We start from the raw sequence: 18,185 nt of genomic DNA, 5'->3' as shown, positions 1-18,185 counted from the left end.
TACCAGCTTCTTCCCTAAATAGTTCTTGCATAATTCGGAGGTGTGCTTTGGGTCATTGTCCTGTTGTAGGATGACATTGGCTCCAATCAAACGCTGTCCACAGGGTATGGTATTGCAAAATGGAGTTATAGCCTTCCTTATTCAATATCCCTTTTATCTTGTACAAAATCTCCCACTTAACCAGCACCAAAGCAACCCCAAACCATCATATTACCTCCACCACGCTTGACAGATGGCATCAGGCACTCTTCCAGCATCTTTTCAGTTGTTCTGCGTCTCACAAATGTTCTTCTGTGTGATCCAAACACCTCAAACTTGGATTCATCTGTCCATAACACTTTTTTCCAATCTTCCTCTGTCCAATGTCTGTGTTCTTTTGCCCATATTAATCTTTTCCTTTCATTAGCCAGTCTCCGATATGGCTTTTCCTTTGCCATTCTGCCCAGAAGGCCATCATCCCGGAGTCACATCTTCACTGTAGACGTTGACACTGGCGTTTTGTGTGTACTATTTAATGAAGCTGCCAGTTGAGGACCTGTGAGGCGTCAACTTTTCAAACTAGAGACTCTAATGTACTTGTCTTGTTGCTCAGTTGTGCAGTAGGGCCTCTCACTTTTCTTTCTACTCTGGTTAGAGCCTGTTTTTGCTCTTCTCTGAAGGGAGTAGTACACACCGTTGTAGGAAATCTTCAGTTTCTTGGCAATTTCTCGCATAGAATAGCCTTCGTTTCTAAGAACAAGAATAGACTGTCGAGTTTTTTTCTGGAAATTTTGAGAGTTTAATGGAACCAACAATTGTAATGCTCCAGATTCTCAACTAGCTCAAAGGAAGGTCAGGTTTATATGTTCTCTAATCAGCCAAACTGTGCTAACATACTTGCACAAGAGTTTTCAAGGGTATTCTAACCATCCATTAGCCTTCTTACACAGTTAGCAAACACAAAAGTACCATAAGAACACTGGAGTGACCTTACCTTACAAACCAGACATTTGAAGCTAGAATAGTCATTTACCACATTAACATTGTATAGAGTATATTTCTGAATCATTTAATGTTAGCTTCTTTGGAAAAGAAGTGCTTATCTTTCAAAAATGAGGAAATTTCTAAGTGACCCTAAACTTTTGAACGGTAGTGTATATCCCTCATGAATAGCCCATGATAAAGGCTCCATAGCCGAAGCTATCATCGGTGGAGAAATTTTCCTTATTTCTGCATTGCTTCTACGTCCCAGACTAGGGCGTGAAGCTCTTCACAACAAGGTGCATCGGATATAGGTGACTTTCCCAGTTCACGTCCCTCTCTACATGTGTATAATATGAATGCAATATATTAAGAGGATAAACATTTTGATGGGAGTGCTTACTTAACCCCTTGATGACCTATGACAGATAAGTCATATGTCACCTCCCCCTCTTTGACGTGAGCTCTGCCATCAGTAAAAGATAGTTGCATTATGTAAAATAGGGGGCAAGTCACTGAAGGATCAGTGACCTGTCGTAAGCCCATAAGGATGCATATGTAAGCAGAGCACTAAATAAAGCCCCCCCAGGGCCGCCCCGAAGCACGAGAACCTCTAACTGAAAGCTACAAATACATATTAAAACAACAACCACAAGACGGATTTCATCAACCAAGGTATTATTTTAATCAGTGTAACAACACCAACCTGACACTGTCTGCAGGTTACTTAGCAAAATCACGCTCACAGGTTCCCTTTAAGGTCCATCCAATGACACCTTGGATAGCTTACACACATTTCAATAGGTACCTCTTTTTTTTTTATGTAGCAGGAGTGGAATGCATGGGATTGTAATAATACATATATTACACATACACATATCTGAAGATAAAGTCAGTTGTGGCAGCCTTATTTCAGCACAAGAGGAAGTTTTCACTGTTGGCAGATGACCAATTCTGTGTTTTTTTACCTATTATATTCTATTGCATCTTCTATGCAATGTATTACTGTGTGACTGTTGCATTCCTGCACTGTAATAATTTAGAGTTACATGTTTAAAATATATTTAAAAGATGTGTACTAAAGGAGACAACTCATTGCTGCTCCTAGCTCTGCTAAATTTATATTTTCAACTGCATTGAGGGAACATTTCTATTGAATCAACTTTTTTAGTGCCTTCTAATTATCCCAGCTATTTTTAAACAAAAAATTAGCTCTATAGAGGCTTTTTGGGAGGCATAGAGAAATCAAAATTTCAAGCTCCATATGGAGAAAGTTTATTTCAAGAATGAAATGGGCAAAACAACAAAATTATGCAAAAAAAGGTTGATGACGGTTTTATGTAACTTGTAGATCCAAGCCTCCAGCTAGAAGGGGAAATAAATATGTTTAATAAGCTCCATTAAAAGAACAAACGAGAAGGCTGCAGGGTAAAAAAAAACCTTCATAAACGGTATTAAAATAGAGTTTGTTTAAAGCATTCACATCTGCATAGAAAGAAAAATAGCAGATCAAGGAGAACTATTGTTAAAGTATCTTCAACTATGAATTAACATACGGTACTACAGTAGCTCTGCGTGTGTGTGTGACGTGAGCAGTCTACTGTTCGGCAGATCGGCCATTGCTTTTACAGTTAATGAGAAGAAATATTGTAAGCCATATACAGTATATGCTGTAGGGGAAACCTTCACACAAGGCCTCCCCTTTCTTTGTTTTCTTCCTCCAAGTATTCCTGGCAGTCAATCACAATGAAAGAGTCCACATGCTTAGCTAAATATGCACGGTAACTAAAAAGTGTTATATACAGTAGGATATCAATAAAATGTGTTAAACAAATCCATCACAGATGTTTTCCACCAGGACATTTCCCTATGTTTATAGCCTTAAATACAAGGAATACGCGAAGTGCAGTTTAATTGATTCATCCAAAAAAATTAAGAGGTTATCCAAGAATCTATTCCCCACCCCCAAATTTGCTGTGGCCCATAAATCATATCGTCAGATGCTCACTGGCTAATTACTTGCTGCACTTTCTGGTTCCAGGTTCTCCATAACTGTACATGTGTGTGACCACTGTTATCTACATTTCCGAAAAAACCTACGGTAGTTTCTTCTCCAGACTACTGTGCACCCATAAACACGGCTGACATTACCTACAGCTGTAAAAACTGATCTGCTGGTGGAGACTGGGGTAGAGCTGGCAGAAGACATGGTGCTGTGCACAGTCCTATCAATAAGTGTAACTGTGCCCCCAACACATTGTATAAATCTACAGCATCTTCAGTCTCCCATCAAAGAATAATGTATTCATATATTCCCTCTCAACTAAACAAACAAACACTCTAGTTATTATGATTGTTGCCCTAACTGAAAAACGATTTTCATTTTTTCATTGGTTGCGGTGAACAAAGATAAACAATTCACTTGTGCTTCCTAGGTATGGATATCCATGATTAAGGGGAAAAAAAAAAAAGTTTCCATAAATATTAAAATATTCATGCTTCAAATTAGTAAAACCATAAGAGGTCAGTGGCGGGAACCTTTGCACTTGCTATGTAGAAGAATAGCAGTTATCTAAAGCACATGCGCGACCTGTCAGGAAAGACCGGCAGGATGTATCCATGGGCAACGAGACACATAAAAGCCTTAAATGTCCTTTTTTTCTTTTTTTTGTTGTTGGGAACAGTATATGGGCGCTTTGCAGTCAAATAGCTATGCACAGTTGAACTTGCTTTGTAGGTGATAGTGAGTCCCCCTTACCTCTTGGGCCATTGTGTGGCTGAACAGGTCACTCCAATGGCAAGTCTGCCCCTGTCCTGCAGTATATTGGTATTGCGAGCATATATTGGAAGGTATAACCTCTTTTTCTGTGATGCACATGGACATTAGTAGCAAAAGACTAACTCAAACCATATTATTTGTACAGATGTTTAACCTGGACATGCCCTAAGATGGGAAATAGTCATTGTGCAGGGAAGTGAGGAGCTGTAACATCACCTAATATGAATGGTAGATCCTATGTCATATACTGTATGTATGTAAAGGTGCTTCATTTCAATGTGCTCTTCACTGATGAGACTGCTGAAAAGTCTTTTGTGAATAGGAAGGGTGAGCCTAATATTAGGTCTTGCATATTTGAAGGTTTGTTTTGTTTTGTTTTTTTCATTTTGTTTCACAGATGACATGTTCCCTTTAACTCAATTCCCTTAAAAGGTTGCTTGAAAATTAGTCTTTTAAACCAGACATCTCCTTTAACCCTCCGTCACATACAACTGATCTGACAGGCGCTTCTCTTTTACTTTCATTTCTCCTTCCTCACCAGATTGTGAGGAAACCCCCTCCCTCCAGGTAGTCTCCTGTCTCTTGAAGGTCTGTGAAACCTGATATCACAGTTGGATTTCAGAGCTTCAGGGGAGAGGATATAGCTGCACAGATCTCTCAGGCTCATTGTATGTGAATACGTCACATTCAGTAAGGTTGGTATTTTATGTTTTTATTCATCACAATAGTTTATTTAGCTTGTTTTATGAATGTATAGCACAAAATGTGAGGATATTTCATAGAAATAAGGGAGATTTTATAAAAGAAAGTGTGCTGCTCAGGCATATACAGTAGTTCCCTAACATATTCCTTCTCTTGCTTCAGATTATCTGCTGAAATGGAGAGGAAAATGTACAATTTATCCAAACAACTTGATGTTGAGGAAGTAACAAACATGCTGTTAGATGATAGAGACCTCACACTGAATGAGGATTTAGGAGAGGAAAGTGAGATTGATTCTCATGATGAGGTGGAAGAATGTGTCCTGGATTCTGAAACAGAGCAAGATGGTGACAGTGGTGAGGATGAAGAAGTTGGATCATATTATATTGGAAAAGATAAAAATACTAAATGGAACAAGAAGCCATTCCAGAAAAAACGTAGGGAACCTTTAAACATTAGTACTCACCTTCCTGCAGTAATAGGAACTGCACGTAATGCAAAAACTGCAGTTGAATGCTGGAACAGTATATTTACAGATGACATTCTGGACTCTATTGTCACATATACCAACCAATATATAGACATTATAAAGGACAAGTACATCTGCAACAGAACCATCAAGCCCACAGATGAAATAGAACTGCGTGCTTTTTTTGGATTACTGTACCTTGCAGGAGCTTATAGGGCAAATAGACAAAGTTTGGAGGAACTTTGGGGTAAAGATGGGGATGGAGTTGAAAAAGTTAGCCTTGTTATGTCCATAAACAGATTCAAGATTCTAAATCGTTGCCTTCGGTTTGACGACAGAACTACCCGAACCGAACGCAAAACACATGACCGACTTGCTCCAATTCGTGATATATTTCAAAGATTTGTTGTAAACTGTAAACAAAGTTATTACCCTGGAGAGAATCTCACTATTGACGAAATGCTCCCTGGTTTTCGTGGTAGATGTGCCTTTCGTCAATATATTCCATCAAAGCCAAACAAATATGGAATAAAAATGTATGCCCTTGTTGATGCCAGTAAGACCTACACTTACAACCTGGAAGTTTATGCAGGAAAACAACCAGAAGGTCCTTACTGTGTGAGCAACAAACCCATTGATGTTGTAAAAAGACTGGCTGAACCCTTATTTGGATCGGGTCGCAATATTACAGCTGACAATTGGTTTACAAGTTGTGATCTGATTGATTATCTGAAAATTCAGAAGCTGTCATATGTGGGAACTGTAAGAAAAAACAAAAGGGAATTGCCGCCACAGTTTGTAAGTGTGAAAGAGAGACAATAGTACAGCAGTATGTTTGCATTCCATAATGGAAAGGCTTTAGTTTCCTATGTACCACATGCCAAAAAAATCGTACTTCTTCTATCAACACTTCATGATGATGCTGCCATCGATCCTGCGACTGGGGCAGAAAAAACCCCGGAGATAATTACATTTTACAATGACACCAAAGGGGGTGTGGATACAGCAGATCAGATGTGCTCCACTTTCAACGTCAGCAGAAACATCACACGCTGGCCAATGGTCATATTTTTTGCTATGTTGAATTTGGGTGGTATAAATTCACAAGTAATTTATCTTGAAAACAAGCTTGAACCACTCCGTAGACGATTGTATCTGAAAAAATTGGCCCATGAACTAGTACTTGGAGAGCTACGCAGGAGAAACGTGAAAACAATCGGTATCCCCTCTCGCCTTCAAGTTCAGCTCAAAAGGTTCCGCCCAGAAGATGATGGTGAAAAGTCACCATCTGCACCACCTCACAAAAGAAGGAGATGCACCACCTGCCAAAAGGAAAGCGGAACCAGAAGGCTTTCAAATTATGAATGTCTCAAATGTCATAAAGCAATTTGCCTGACACATGCAAAAATGGTGTGTAATTCTTGCTATTTGCTCTGCAAGTGTGACTTTTCTGGGGAAACCTCAGCATCTACTTCTGATTGAATATGTTTTTAATAGTACTTAAGGTACCTTAAAATTAAGTTTGTGTTCAAAAATTTTCTTTGTGCATTTTTTTGAGAGAGTCGAACTGAGGACTATTTGGCGGGAGTTTTGAAAAGTTTGTATTTCATAGTTATTAGTTTTATGTTAAGTAAATGGTTTTTTTTGCAACTGATTATGTGTAGTCTCTTTTATTACATCCCTATGAAGGTCACTGATCACTTTTAGAGCACTGAAATTGCAAACATTAGATATTATAGGTATTTTTCCAGCAGGCGCCTGACAGGCACATTGTATGTGAACTCGTTAGTCCGAATATTGTATGTGACGGAGGGTTAAAATGACAAATGCATTGACACCTCTAAGCAGTCATCTCTATCCAGACTAAATATCCTGTGACAGATTTTCCATTCCACCATATAAAATGCATACTGCATTTTTGTTTTTATTTGAAGTAAATCACTACCAAAAAGGACAGGTGGCACCATCCTTCAGTTGCACAAACATTTGGTTTACACATGTAGTAGAAAATGCTGGGAGGTATTCCAACTATGTCCTTGCCCCAAGTGAGGCATGGATTTCTTTTTGTTTGCTGTAAGACAAGGTTACAAGACTTGTAATTTCCCAGTTACAGTGCATTCCTTACATTAACAGAGGTCCTGAGAGCAGAAATATTCCACAGGTGTCCCGTATATGTCAGCTAGTGTCATTCAGGAAGGTATTGAGCATTGTTTTGTCACCTGCTGAATGTCTAAATACTAAAAGGAAACAGTCTGCTGTGAGGTTTGTGCTTAGAGGCAGACATTCTTCTCTGCATGCCACTGAGTTAAACATAATGTAGCCAGATTATATATGTAACCAAAGACTGCATGGTGAGAAATGCATAGCTGCATGCCAAGCCAGTTCTACAGTAGTTCAGTGCAAAATGCCTGGTAATGTCATAACATTCCTTGTGCCACTGATGCATGCCTTTACAGTGACCCGACAGCGGATTCATGCTGCGAAAACCACATGCAGCACGATTCAGATTCTGGCTCAGCCAGGTATATTTTACTCTAAAACCCTGACGGGGACCATGCAGCTCAAGTGACTAGTCCAAGAGTGCCGTCTCTCCACTATACACAAGGCTTCAGAGGCACACTGCGCAGTACAGAAGATGGCCCACGGTCAAGCGCAGTGCGCCTCTGAAGCCTGGAAGCGTACACCCGGATATAGAGGCGCAGTGATGCTGCCAAAAGGAGCTGGCAATGATGCCTACAGAAGTATGATAACATGGAAAGAGGGCACATTAAGGTACCGTCACACATAGCGACGCTGCAGCGATACCGACAACGATCCGGATCGCTGCAGCGTCGCTGTTTGGTCGCTGGAGAGCTGTCACACAGACAGCTCTCCAGCGACCAACGATCCCGAGGTCCCCGGTAACCAGGGTAAACATCGGGTAACTAAGCGCAGGGCCGCGCTTAGTAACCCGATGTTTACCCTGGTTACCATCCTAAAAAGTAAAAAAACCAACGCTACATACTTACCTACAGCCGTCTGTCCTCGGCGCTCTGCTTCTCTGGTTCTCTGGTCTGGCTGTGAGCGCCGGGCAGCCAGAAAGCAGAGCGGTGACGTCACCGCTCTGCATTCCGGCTGACCGACACTCACAGCCAGAGCAGGAGGAGTGCAGAGCACAGCGCTGGAGGACAGACGGCTGTAGGTAAGTATGTAGTGTTTGTTTTTTTACTTTTAGGATGGTAACCAGGGTAAACATCGGGTTACTAAGCGCGGCCCTGCGCTTAGTTACCCGATGTTTACCCTGGTTACCAGCGAAGACATCGCTGAATCGGTGTCACACGCCGATTCAGCGATGTCTACGGGGAGTCCAACGACGAAATAAAGTTCTGGACTTTCTTCCCCGACCAGCGATCTCCCAGCAGGGGCCTGATCGCTGCTGCCTGTCACACTGGACGATATCGCTAGCGAGGACGCTGCAACGTCACGGATCGCTAGCGATATCGTCTAGTGTGACAGTACCTTTAGTCTTGAGAAACTAGCACCCCATAGACAAGTCAAACGCCTAATTAGCATTTGAAAAGTGCAGGTTAGAGCTATTTTCTTTAACCCCTTAGTGATGGAGCCAAATTTTTGAAATCTGACCAGTGTCACTTTATGTGGTAATAACTCTGCAACGCTTCAACAAATCCCAGTGATTTTGAGATTGTTTTTTCGTGACATTATACTTTATGATAATGATAAATTTTGTTCAACATTTTTTGTGTTTATTTATAAAAAAATATCAAAAATTTGAGAAAAATGTTAAAAAATTAGCAATTTTCTAAATTTGAATGATTATCCCTTTAATCCAGATAGCCATACCTCAGCAAACCATTAATAAATAACATTTCCCACATGTCGGCTTTACATCAGCACCATTTGTAAAATGTTATTTTATTTTGTTAGCATTTTAGGAGGTTTAAAAATGTAGCAGCAATTTTTCATTTTTTCAAAGAAATTTACAAAATTTATTTTTTTAGGGACTTATCCATGTTTGAATTGACTTTAGGGGTCCCATATATTGGGAAACCCACAAACGTGATACCATTTTAAAAACAGCACCCCTAAACATATTGAAAACTGCTGTCAGGTAGTTTATTAACCCTTCAGGTGCTTTACAGGAATTAATGCAAAGTGGTATGACAGAAATGAAAATGTGTATTTTTACCACCTAAATGTTGCTAACTTCTAAACAGATTACTACAGCCGTCAGACTCTAAGGCCACTATTTGGTCATGAATTGCCATGGCAAACATCAGGACAACAAAATCATGATCTGAGGGCACCAATTGTGACAAAGAAGAAGCCCCCACACTCTGTTAACCATTTATAATGATGTAGTCACTATTGACAGCAGCATCTAAGGGGTTAAACAGATTTAGATGGTGCAAGTACTGATCGTGGCTGGTACAGCAAGTTGTCAGCTATAGTGCACAACCGACAGATGCTGGATTGTCATCTGTATGGGGAGGCTATTCTCTTATATCTCAGGTCAGTTAAAAGATTTATTGGCGGTCATTAAGGGGTTAAACATAGATTTCAGTGAATAGCATACAGGGCCGGTTAGGGAGGGAATAGATATATTTAACCTGCTGGGTGAGAGGGCATGGTGGACCTGACAGGTTCCTTTAACGGGATTTTTTATTACAGAATGAGGTGGCTCTATACAAGCAGAGGGGCTGCAGCACCACATAGGCACTATGGTCCAGTAAAGGTAATCTGTCAACAGGTTTTTGTTAGTTTTTTTTCTTTTTTATCTCAGAGCAGCATAACGTAGTATCAGTCTGATTACAGGGATGTATCACTTTCTAGGCTGTGTGCTGTAGCTTTAACAGTCAGTGTTTTATATGCAGATCATCATCACTGCACGACTGTCACTGCAAACTATATCAGCTAACCTGTTTAACTCTGCCCACACAGCAGGAATTTTAGTAAAACTGTACCAAGCAATCCAGTAACGGTATGTTTCCATAGTCAGTATTTGCTGCGGATGTTATGAAATCCCATCTCCACTATGCGTGCAGGGACGCCTCCGGCTTCTCTGCATAACCGGACATGCGGTGCATCTTTCTAGACTGCAGCATGTCAATTTATCTTGCGGAGACGTTCAGTCTCCGCAAGATAAAGATCACTGTCCTATGTACAGGATGCGGCGATTCCTCATGGTTCAATGAGAACATTCAGTAAAAATTTGTAAAAGGCCACCTTTTATGATTTTTCTGCGACGGATCTCCCTTAACCCTGTATCCTATGTATGTTATACTTCTGTTTAAGAGGACCACCTCTCCAACAGTTATGTGTAGTGGCTTTTTTTATTTTTTCTACTACACAATAGTGCGAGTGAATGGTCATTATCTTAGCTCAAAAGCTGTACGGTGTATAGAGGAAATTATTGCAGTGAATGAATAAAAGAAGAAGAAAAAAACCCTCACAGCTTGTAACATTTTTAGACCATAATGGGTACAATGAGCTACATTCATAGAGACAAGGATGGGTTTGCAAGGAATATATGGTAATATCTTGCCAAATTGACAAATTTCAAAGCCTGCTTGACTTTATTGCCCCACTGGCTGAATAATCGCACAGAGTTATCACCTATAGGTAAAGTGTGGACAAGTCACCTTAACACTAGAACTACTGATGGAGTCATTTTGACTCCTTTCGTTTTTTATTTCTCTTCTGTGACTAAATTTTTCAGAATTCCGGCTTGAAACTCGGTGACTTTTCCTCAAATATGATGTGAAAAAAGATTTTGTGAGAATAAATAATTTTGGTAAAAAATTTGCGCGTTTTTTTCAAAATTTACCAAGAACTACTGAAGGGAGTCATTTTGACTCCCTACTATATTTTGAGGTCCTTTTGTCACTAAATGTTGCTATAAAGTTTTGTGCATAATTTTTTCACTCTGTCTTATTTACCCTGATGTTCATATAGATGTAGTTCAATTTACATGTCAACTTTTCACATTTTCCTTGTGTTTTACCTGCTTGTATTACTGTGTAATGCTGAACAAAATAGCTTGTTTACTCTAGGCTCTTATCTTATGCTAATGAAGGGTGGTGTTTTTCTAAAGGCCCCTTCACATTAAGCGACGCTGCAGCGATACCGACAACGATCCGGATCGCTGCAGCGTCGCTGTTTGGTCACTGGAGAGCTGTCACACAGACCGCTCTCCAGCGACCAACGATGCCGGTAACCAGGGTAAACATCGGGTAACTAAGCGCAGGGCCGCGCTTAGTAACCTGATGTTTACCCTGGATACCATCCTAAAAGTAAAAAAAAACAAAAAACACTACATACTTACCTACAGCCGTCTGTCCCCGGCGCTGTGCTCTGCACTCCTCCTGTACTGGCTGTGAGCACAGCGGCCGGAAAGCAGAGCGGTGACGTCACCGCTCTGCTTTCCGGCTGACCGACGCTCACAGCCAGTATAGGAGGAGGAGTGCAGAGCACAGCGCCGGGGACAGACGGCTGTAGGTAAGTATGTAGTGTTTTTTTGTTTTTACTTTTAGGATGGTATCCAGGGTAAACATCGGATTACTAAGCGCGGCCCTGCGCTTAGTTACCCGATGTTTACCCTGGTTACCAGTGAAGACATCGCTGGATCGGTGTCACACATGCCGATCCAGCGATGTCAGCAGGAGTCCAGCAACGAAATAAAGTTCTGGACTTTATTCAGCGACCAACGATCTCCCAGCAGGGGCCTGATCGTTGGTCGCTGTCACACATAACGATTTCATTAACGATATCGTTGCTACGTCACAAAAAGCAACGATATCGTTAACAATATCGTTATGTGTGAAGGTACCTTAACCCCTTAGTGACAGAGCCAATTTGGTACTTATTGACCAGGCCAATTTTTGCAATTCTGACCACTATCACTTTATGAGGTTATAACTCTGGAACGCTTCAACGGATCCCGCTGATTCTGAGATTGTTTTTTCGTGACATATTGTACTTCATGTTAGTGGTAACATTTCTTCGATATTACTTGCGATTATTTATGAAAAAAACGGAAATATCGCGAAAATTTTTAAAATTTTGCAATTTTCAAACTTTGTATTTTTATGCCCTTAAATCAGAGAGATATGTCATAAAAAATAGTTAATAAATAACATTTCCCACATGTCTACTTTACATAAGCACAATTTTGGAAACAAAATTTTTTTTTGTTAGGGAGTTATAAGAGTTAAAAGTTGACCAGCAATTTCTCATTTTTACAACACCATTTTTTTTTTAGGGACCACATCACATTTGAAGTCATTTTGAGGGGTCTATATGATAGAAAATAATGAAGTGTGACACCATTCTAAAAACTACACCCCTCAAGGTTCTCAAAACCACATTCAAGAAGTTTATTAACCCTTTACGTGCTTCACAGGAACTGAAACAATGTGGAAGGAAAAAATGAACATTTAACTTTTTTTTGCAAACATCTTAATTCAGAACCATTTTTTTTATTTTCACAAGTGTAAAAACAGAAATGTAACCATAAATTTTGTTATGCAATTTCTCCTGAATACGCCAATACCCCATATGTGGGGGTAAACCACTGTTAGGGCGCACCGCAGAACTTAGAAGTGAAGGAGCGCAGTTTGACTTTTTCAATGCAGAATTGGCTGGAATTGAGATCGGACACCATGTCACATTTAGAGAGCCCCTGATGTACCTAAACAGTGGAAACTCCCCACAAGTGACACCATTTTGGAAACTAGACCCCTTAAGGAACTTATCTAGATGTGTGGCGAGCACTTTGAACCCCCATGTGCTTCACAGAAGTTTATAACGTAGAGCCGTGAAAAAAAAAAATTGCATTTTTTCTACAAAAATGATCTTTTTGCCCACAAATTAGACCACAAAAGTTGTTGTGCAATTTCTCCTGAGTACGTCGATACCCAATATGTGGGGGTAAACCACTGTTTGGGCGCACCGCAGAGCTTGGAAGAGAAAGAGTGCCGTTTTACTTTTTCAATGTAGAATTGGCTGGAATTGAGATCGGACGCCATGTCGCGTTTGGAGAGCCCCTGATGTGCCTAAACAGTAGAAATCCCCCACAAGTGACCCCATTTTGGAAACTAGACCCCCCATGGAACTTATCTAGATGTGTGGTGAGAACCTTGAATGCCCAAGTGCTTCACAGAAGTTTATAATGCAGAGCCGTGAAAATAAAAAATATTTTTTTTTTTCCACAAAAAAGATATTGTAGCCCCCAAGTTTTTATTTTCACAAGGGTAACAAGAGAAATTGGACCCCAGAAGTTGTTGTCCAATTTATCCCGAGTACGCTGATGCCCCATATGTGGGGGTAACCCACTGTTTGGGCGCACGGCAGAGCTCAGAAGGGAGGGAGCACCATTTGACTTTTTGAGCGCAAAATTGGCTGTCGTGTTTGGAGACCCCCTGATGTACCTAAACAGTGGAAACCCCCCAATTCTAGCTCCAGCCCTAACCCCAACACACCCCTAACCCTAATCCCAACCTCATCCATAATCCTAATCACTAACCCTAACCATAATCACAACCCTTACCCCAAAACAACCCTAATGTCAACCCTAACCATAACCCTAATCAAAACCCTAAATCCAACACACCCCTAATCCTAATCTCAACCCTAACCTCAAACCTAACCCTAATCCCAATACACCCCTAATCACAACCCTAACCTTAACCCTAATCCCAAACCTAACCCTAATCCCAAGCGTAACCCTAATATGAACCCTAATCCAAACCCTAACCCTAATCCCAGCTCTAACCCTAACTTTAGCCCCAACCCTAGCCCTAGGGCTACTTTCACACTTGCGTCGTTTGGCATTCCGTCGCAATCCGTCGTTTTGGACAAGAAACGGATCCTGCAAATGTGCCCGCAGGATGCGTTTTTTGCCCATAGACTTGTATTGCCGACGGATCGTGACGGATGGCCACACGTCGCGTCCGTCGTGCACTGGATCAGTTGTGTTTTGGCGGAGCGTCGGCACAAAAAAACGTTCAATGAAACGTTTTTTTGTACGTCGCATCCGCCATTTCTGACCGCGCATGCGTGGCCGTAACTCCGCCCCCTCCTCCCCAGGACATAGATTGGGCAGCGGATGTGTTGAAAAACTACAGCTGCTGCCCACGTTGTGCACAATTTTCACAACGTGCGTCGGTATGTCGGGCCGACGCATTGCGACGGCCCCGTACCGACGTAAGTGTGAAAGAAGCCTAACCCTAAGTTTAGCCCCAACCCTAACCCTAAATTTAGCCCCAACCCTAACCCTAAATTTAGCCCCAACCCTAGCCCTACCCCTAACCTAACCCTACCCCTACCCCTAACCTAACTTTAACCAAACCCTAACCCTACCCCTAACCCTAACCCTACCCCTAACCCTAACCCTACCCTAACCCTAACCTAACCCTACCCCTAATTTTAGCCCCAACTGCTGTTCTCCTGCCGGCCGGCAGATGGAGACAGATGGCGGGCGCACTGGGCATGCGTCCTCCATGTTCTGCTGCCGGCGGCCAGGAGGAGCAGCAAGAGGATCCAGGGACCTAGGTGAGTATGCTAGGGTGGACACCGGGAGACACGAGGAGCATCGGGGGAGCTAGGTGAGTATTGGGGGGCCACCTGGGACCCCTTTTCTCTGTCCTCCGATGTGCGATCACATCGGAGGACAGAGAAATTAAAAAGAGATCGCTTTTTTTTTTTTGCGATCGCCGGTAAACGGTTAATTACCGGCGATCGCAAATGCGGGGTGGGTTAAAAACCCCCCGAATCATGTTCTCTGGGGTCTAGGCTACCCTCGGCAGCCGAGACCCCGGAGAAAATCGGCCTCTGGGGGGCGCTATGGACTTTTTCCACAGCGCCGTTAATTAACGGCGCTGTGGTTTAAGTACCTTTAGCGGCCGCCGTTAAAAGGCGTATCGGCGGTCGCTAAGGGGTTAAGGTCCTAGCAGGAGACAGTATTCTGGATAGTAACTTTACTTTCAGTTCAGCTGAAGAGACAAAGAGAACAGACGCAGACATACGAGCTCTGAAGACTCATACAGGTATGAATTGTTATGAAATAGTTTAGCTGTCTGTCAACTGATTCAGCCCACCTACTTTTGAAGGTGGCAGAACAGTTATTATTTCTTTTAGTTTTCATTTCATTTCTATTTTTCAGCAAGGAACTATATAGAATTATAGAATTTGTGAGGAATATGGAGAGAAGACGTTTGATAAAGCCTCAGGATATTCTGGCTACTTTGCAATCCATACCGGAGTATGAATCGGAATCCGAATTGCAGGAACATGTATTTGATTCTGACAGTGATGAAGATTTCATTCCTCAGAACATATCAAGTGAATCTGAAGACTCAGAAGGAACAAATCCAGAAGGTAAGTAGTTATGTGTATTTATTTGTTCTTCCACACACTGAGTTAGGGCCTGTGCACACTAGCAGAATTCTGGCTGAATAGCCATCTGGATATTCTTGCCGCAATACAGGCCGTACCTGCCCGCTCATGCCTGAAGCTCCGCTCCGAACCCCGGGCTGGAGCCGCTGTCAGGGACAGAGCAGCGCTTGCTTACGCGCGAGCACGGCTCCGTCCCAGACAGCGGCTCCAGCCCGGGGTTCGGAGCGGAGCTTCAGGTATGAAACTTCGCTCTGTACCTGAGCGGGCAGGTACGGGCCGGATTGTGGTGAGAATATCCGGTCGGATATTCCGCCGCTAATCCAGCCAGTGTGCACGGACCCTTACAAAACAAAAATTCTAAATATTCATCAACTTTTTTCCAGATATTCCAAGCACATCAACTGGGGATCGGGCTCATGCAGTTATGTTGCCTCGTGACCATCCTCCTGGTCGTGGACAGAAAAAAAAAAAAAATCAGCAAAACGTCCCAGAAATGAAAGAACAACAGATAACGATGGCGGCGAAGGTAATGCAACAACAAACACCAGAGAAGGCGAATCTGAAGGAATACTAGTTTCAGCGGATGGTATTCAATGGAAACCTGTTGAAATTGGACAACACTTGCCTGGTAGGCGTGACAGCCAAAATATTCTTCGAGAAGCACCTGGCCCTACAGGATACGCCAGAAGAAATATCATTATCGATAGTCCTTTGAGCGCATGGCGTTTATTTTTTGATTCATATATATTGACACATATAAAGAACTGTACGCTTGCAGAAGCATGCAGGAACAATAATTTACAGTTTACTCTATCTGATGAGGAGCTAGATGCTTCATTGCGATATTCTATGCTCGTGGAATATCTGGCACGAACCGTCACTCGATTAGCAGTATTTGGTGTAATGACTGGGGAATACCGTTTTGCAAAGCGACAATGTCTAGGGACCGCTTTGTTGAAATTATGAGGTTTCTCAGATTTGATGAGAAATCTACTCGATCGGAGAGACTGCAAACGGACAAGTTTGCTCTATTTTCTACTGTGTGGGACAGGTTTATTGAAAATTGTATTGCGTGTTACAAACCTGGCCCATACATAACGGTGGATGAGCAACTTTTCCCAAGCAAAACTAGGTGTCCATTCACGCAGTACATGCCTTCCAAACCAGATAAATATGGCCACAAATATTGGCTAGCTGTTGATAAGGAGAGCAAATATCTGGCAAATGGCTTCCCTTATCTAGGCAAAGATGACACACGCCGTGCTGAGGACCGTTTAGCTGACCATGTGGTAATGAAGTTATTGGACCCGTTTTTGAAAAAAGGTCGCAATGTTACAACCGATAATTATTTTACTTCATTAAAATTAGCTAAACAGCTAAAAAGCAAAGGAACAACCATCATGGGAACACTGAATAAGATAAGGCGAGGAGTGCCTAAAGAAATAAAATCCATGAAAGAGGAATTGTACAACACTAAAGTGTTTAGAAATGAAGACAATTTTACACTTACAGTATATCAAGGAAAGCCCAACAAAAATGTTGTCATTTTGAGTTCCGTCCATCCAGATGTTGTTGTTGCATCTGATTCCGCTAAAAAAACTCAAGAAACGGTAAAGTTTCACAATGAAACAAAATATGGAGTAGATGTAGTGGATCAGATGGCACGAAAATATACCACACGAACATCCACAAGGAGATGGCCTGTTCATGCATTTGAAAATGCCTTAGACTTTGCGGGTATAAATGCATGTATAATATTCAAGGAGATTACCCACCAAAAAATGTCACGCAAGGCATTTTTGCAAACGCTTGTGAGAGAGTTGAGTGGTCCTTATGTCACAGATAGGGAAAAGGGTTCCACGTCCCAAGTTTCTACGTGTTCAGAAGTGATGGTTCAAACAAAATTTTGCCAGATCAAAGAAAAGTGCAAGAAAAATAGATCTGTCGGCAATTGTAAGACTTGTGGTAAGTCTTTGTGTGGGCAATGTACTGCCATAAATCAAAGGCAATGCCTAAAATGCGAAACACCAAATGTTTAGAAGGTGAATTCTGCGCCATATTTTCATTTTTATGCTCCTCCACCTACATTTTCTCTGCTTTTTGTTCTTCAGTTGTTGTTTATATGTGTGCACTTGAATAAAAAAAAATGTTTGAAAAACGTCTATTATAATTATTGTTATTTTCTGTAGAAAAATAAGAAAAGCAGAAAAAAAAAACAATCAAAAGCATTACTGTTGGATCTCACAATAATAATACATTACAAAAAATATAATTATTAATAAATAACCACAAATGAAACTCTAAAAATAAACGAAAACAAGCAAGGAGTCAAAATGACTCCTTTCAGTAGTTCTAGGCGGGGTCACGAGTCCAGTAGTCCTAGTGTTAAAGTATGGAAGCACATTTTAAATAAATTAAAACATTCACAGACCCCTTAAAGTCTGGCATGTAGAACAGGGGCTGAAATCCTCAGCAAAATGGTCATATTTTATGCCACAGATGTTTAAAATTTGCATGTGACAAAAAGGCAGATGTTACTATACTACAGACATAAGAAAAACAAAAAAGGCAAAAAAATGCTGCTATATCCTATTAGAGTGATATGAGGTGACTAGTGAACTCAATTGTTGAAGATGCAGACACTGGCATGCTCATACAAGAACAGATTCACTCATTGATCAGCCGCGAACTCCAGGGCTCTTTGAAAAGTGGCCATTTATCTTCTACCAGTGAACCAGGACACGGGACTCCAGATAGCTGTCTAATCATCCATAGACCAAGTGACAGAGCGCCAGATCTTAGCGATGTGGTCGAATATTTCATAATAAGACCACAGTTAGTGATGAATTTGCTAATGTTGTTGCATAGTAGGGGAAAAAAAGA

At 41.5% G+C, this 18,185-nt stretch overlaps 1 protein-coding gene across 18 annotated transcripts in view; it reads right to left on the bottom strand.

Moving 5' to 3' along the window:
• ARVCF (ARVCF delta catenin family member) overlaps positions 1-18,185 on the bottom strand; it is a 1,214,127-nt gene that overhangs the window by 221,707 nt on the left and 974,235 nt on the right. The gene's annotated exons all lie outside the window — the stretch shown is intronic.

The sequence above is a fragment of the Ranitomeya imitator genome, chromosome 1 (genome assembly GCF_032444005.1).
Source record: "Ranitomeya imitator isolate aRanImi1 chromosome 1, aRanImi1.pri, whole genome shotgun sequence".
In the NCBI taxonomy this organism is placed as follows: Eukaryota; Metazoa; Chordata; class Amphibia; order Anura; family Dendrobatidae; genus Ranitomeya; species Ranitomeya imitator.
Note: the sequence above shows the minus strand (reverse complement) of the source record. Positions and strands in the feature narration are given on the sequence as shown.